This window comes from Tamandua tetradactyla, chromosome 5 (genome assembly GCF_023851605.1).
Source record: "Tamandua tetradactyla isolate mTamTet1 chromosome 5, mTamTet1.pri, whole genome shotgun sequence".
In the NCBI taxonomy this organism is placed as follows: Eukaryota; Metazoa; Chordata; class Mammalia; order Pilosa; family Myrmecophagidae; genus Tamandua; species Tamandua tetradactyla.
In genome coordinates, this window is record NC_135331.1 from 107114928 (window position 1) to 107119667 (window position 4740).

A 4740-nucleotide genomic window follows, 5' to 3' on the forward strand; every position below is an offset into this window, starting at 1 on the left:
TTTGCTCCATGGAACCCCAAAGTATGCCTACAAAAAAAGGTATGTGTGAGTCCTGAGAAAGTATTTCTCCTTGGGCAGGCCTATTGGAGAGAAATGGCAGCAGTGGAAGGAGGAGCAAAACTGTTCCTGGATCTTTTGCCCCTATCCCCCAATAGAAAATAGACCTTAATCTGTGAAAAGAAGAGCAACAAATACTTTCACTTTTAGGTCAATGATAAAACTCTTTGCATTTGAGGGAAAGAAATAGAACAATATCTTTATGCCCAGAATAGGGACAGCAATATATTGTGGGCCTAGAATTATAGCTGAAAGAGGGACAGGAGCACTGAGAAGTCCACACTCTCAAGGTCTAGGCACTGAGAGCTATAAGGACAACATTGAACATTCTCCCTTTGTGGCCTCAATCACTGAGCAAACCAGTGTTAATAACTAGAAGTGTAATCCTGCTGGGGTGTGAAAGCATAGGGACAGGCCCTCTTTGGGGTGAAGTGCAAAAGGATTACCTAAAGCTGAGGGTGGAACAGATACTGAGAAAAAAACCCACTGAAAAACTAGCCTCCCTTCTAAACACAGCATATTGGTAGGGCTATTGGAAGCCCGTGGCGCATTGAATTATCCATACAAAAACAAACTTAGCCCAACTTGTGCCTAGATCAGTTCAAACCCCAAACTGAAGTCCTAGCAGAAAAAAAGGTGCGCCCATCTCCAGGAATAAAATCTATTTCTCTCGGCTACTTGGTGTCCTACACAAGATTAAAAAAAAAAAAGAGTTATACAATAAAGAAAAGAAAAAACATGCTTCACATAAAAAAGAATCATACTTAGATATGACGCAGATATTGGAACTATAAGACAGAATTTCAAATAACTATGATTACTATGTTAATTTTAATGAAGAGATGGAAACTAAAAGAAATAATTGGAAATACTAGAAATGGAAAACAAAACAAAGCAAAAAATAGTGACAGAACTGACCTCAGTGATCTTATCAGTAAATTAGACAGTGGAGAAAACAAAAATCTGTAAACTTGAAGATTCATCAATAGAAATTATGCAAACTGAATCACACAGCAATAAAAGATTGGAGCAGAAAAGTCAAGATCTGTGGATTGCCAAAATATCTATCATCTTGTAGCTGAAATTATTAAGGAAGAAGAGAGAGAATGTAACAGAAGAAATGAAGAAAAAATGGCTGATAATCTTCCAAAATGATTGGCAGACAGCAAACCACAAATCCCTGAATCCCAGAACAGGAAAAAGAATGATGAGCCACACACACACCATGAGGTAGGTAATGTCCAAACTACTAGAAACAAAAGACGGGGAGAAAATTTTAACACAGCTAGCACAGAAATTTGAAAAGACTCATTACATACCTATGCAGGTCAGAATATAAGGGAATGACATCGTAAGGTGCTCAAAGGAGGAGGGGAGAACCCCATCAACACAGAGTTCTATACCCAGAAACATAGCTTTTGAAAATGATGGAAAAACAAAGAACTCTTCAGACAAACGAAAAGTGAAAGAATTCAAATAGCAACAAATGCTTATATCAGAAAATAAAAATAGTCTGAAATCAGTAATCTAAACTCCTACTTTGAGAAATTATAAAAATATCAAATTAAATTCAATAAAAAATGCAGGCTAGGAGACAAAAGTCAATGAAATTGAGGACAGAAATGCCATAGAGCACTTTCCCAGGCAGCTGTAGAAGATGGTGGAGAGTCAGGTCCTGGGGCTCACTGGCCAAGGCTGGGCCACAGGTGGTGATGGTGTGCTGTGAGGGCATCAACATTTCTGACAATTTCTACAGAAATAAATTGAAGTAACTGGCTTTCCTCCACAAGCGCATGACCACCACCCCTCCCGCAGCCCTACCCCTTCAGGGGGCCCCAGCCATACCTTTCGGCAACCGAGCAAGGCATGCTGCCCTGCAAGGCCATGCAGGGCCTGGCAGCCATTGACCGCCTCAAAGTGTTCAATGGAATCCACGCCCCTATGACAAGGAAAGCTGATGGTGGTTCCTGCTGCCCTCAAGGTTGTGCGTCTGAAGCACACCTGAAAGTTTGCCTCCCTGGGTCTCCTGGCTCAAGAGGTAGGCTTCAAGTACCAGGCAGTGACATGCACCCTGGAGGAAGGAGAAGACCAAAATCCACTACCAGAAGAAGCAGCAGCTCATACGGCTACAGAAACACGCCAGGCAGAAAGTGGAGAAGAAAACTGGCAAATACACAGAGGACCTCCAGACCCATGGACTCCTGGCCTGAACCCCATAAGGACATTATTCCTCATGCTTGGTCTAGCCTGCCCTTCATCCTCCATCACTGCCCTGGGATGTAGGGGTCCTCAGGCAGCAGCCCCGGATCTTCAGGCAGCCTGGGGCTGAGAAGGTTGGGAGTCCAAAAGGGCCCTGGTGGGTTTGAAGTTCACTACTCAGATCAACAACTAAAAGCTGCCACATGTGGTCTCTGGCCAAAGGTATTTATTCCCTCATTTAAAAAATTTTAATTAGCAACCATTTTCTGGGTACCTATTGTGGGCCAGGCAATGCACTAAAAACAGATGCATAAATTAATCATAATATTCTGCATTCCTGGATCTACTGTTCAGTGGGGGAAAACAGACATTTAAAAATTAGTTATATAAGCAAATACAGAAGAACACATGCTAAGTCTGAGGAAAGAGAAAAACATGGAGACATGAGAAGGACCAAAATGAGGTATGATTTGAATTGGTTCCTTTCTGAGAGAGTGACAATCAAGTTATGATCTGAGAATAGTGGGGTACAGCAAAGCAAAGAATATGGAGTTTCCAAGCAGAGTGAACAATGTTTTCTAAAAGAATGAGGTAGTAAGAAAAACACACCCGCACACAAAGAACTAAAACTTGGATATTGGCATATAAAGGGGAGAATGGTGCTATATAGGACTAAATACAGCTAGAAAAACACAGGTAGCTCTATTTAAGATATATGAAGAATACATAAAGATATGTTATCATTAATTATTAAGCAGCCATTTCCTCCCTAAAGCCTAAAACGGGTAGTAGAAAAGTCGTTCTCACAGGATTACTGTAAGGATTAAATTAAGTTAGGTTAAGTCCCTACCTTTAGGTAAAGCATCATGTGCACAATACATGTTCAATAGATATTTATTCTATCTTCTCCTGTACTTCCTTCCCTATTTCATTTCTTCTTTTCTCTCTCTCACTTCCTTTATTTAAACCATCTAAGCTGTATTCTCCATCTCTTGTAAACGTTAAATTCCTCAGTTATAGATCCCTAACCAAATGATGCCAGCTTACAGGAAGTACCACAGAGTCATGCCATGAGATAAAAATCACAGGAAGAGGGGGGATCAGTTTCAGAAGGGGTCAGAAGAGTAAAGGGGTCCAGGAACAAGGTGAAGCTCTGTACCTTTATATGCTGGTTTGAAACTATTGCCTACCCCAGAAAAACCATGTTCTTTCAACCCTAATCCAATCTTGTGGGGCAAACCTATTCTTGGTTAGGACCTTTTTGTTAGATGGTTTCCATGGAGACATGACCCTGACCATTGAAGGTGGATCTTAATGCATTTACTGGAGTCCTTTGAGAGGGTCGTTACAAGACAGCAGATGCCCAGATACAACACAACCCTGAGACCAAAGGACACACCAGGCAGAAAGTTACCCATGAGTTTTAATTAGGGACTTATGAATAAGAAAAGATTCTCCCCATTGGAGGACAGTTGGGAAATGTAAGTCAGCCCTCCACCTGGGGTGATGGGGTGCAGGGTTTTTATAGTGGGCATAGACAAAAAAGGCACAGAGCCAAGAGAGTACCTGCACATGTTAACTATTTTCTTGTAGTCATATTTTAAGGTTTCCTGAAACAGGTAGGATATAGATTCAGCACTGATTCATTATAGGGAAAATAGGGTAGATAAGCACTAACACTAACATTTCAAGGCTTCCTGAACAGGATATAGAATCATTCAAAGAAGTTTCAGAAAATCTATCTAGGTAGCGTGACCATTCTTTTACCCTCTAGAGAGGTGGCTTTCCTTCTGGCCTGTGCTTTGGTCACACAGGCTGCTATGTATCTAAAGCTCTATTTTTTCTCTCTTCCCCCGATGGAGGGGGTCCAGACACTTGGGTCTCCACACAGATGTTTGAAGATTCAGAAATAGAACACCCCAGGGGAAGCCAGAGCGACCACAGGAGCTGAGAAAGCCATTTGAAACCAGAAGCTGAGAGCGAAGGACAGCAGATGCTGCCGCATGCCTTCCCGTCTGACAGAAGTGTCTCAGATGCTGGCAGCCTTTCTTTGGAGAAGATATCCTCTTTTTGGTGCCTTAATTTGGACACTTTCACAGCCTTCCAATTATAACTTGTAACTTAACCCCCTCTATAAAAGCCAATACATTTCTGATATATTGCATTGCAGCTGTAGCAAACCAAAACACCTTAGAAAATTTATAGTTAAAAAAAAGGAAAGAAAAACAAAGCTCATTTGTGTATCCTTAAGAGCCCCATAAGTCTTTTCTGAAATCCCTCATTCCCTTTCTCCTGAGAACACTACACAATAAACCATTTGAACAAGAACTCCAATCTCAGGTGCTGCTTCCTAGGGAACAGGACCAAAGACCGTGTTCCTATTCATCAAATACTATGTGCAGTAATGTTTAAGTCTGAAATTCGAGTGCCTAAACACTTAGGAAGGAGTATGTTCCTTTAAGAAATGTAGTCTGCTATAGAATT

At 41.3% G+C, this 4740-nt stretch overlaps 1 pseudogene; it reads left to right on the forward strand.

The window, feature by feature from the left end:
- The first annotated feature begins 1294 nt into the window (after positions 1 to 1294).
- LOC143683267 (large ribosomal subunit protein uL13-like) lies at positions 1295 to 2267 on the forward strand (annotated as a pseudogene).
- The last annotated feature ends 2473 nt before the right edge of the window (positions 2268 to 4740 follow it).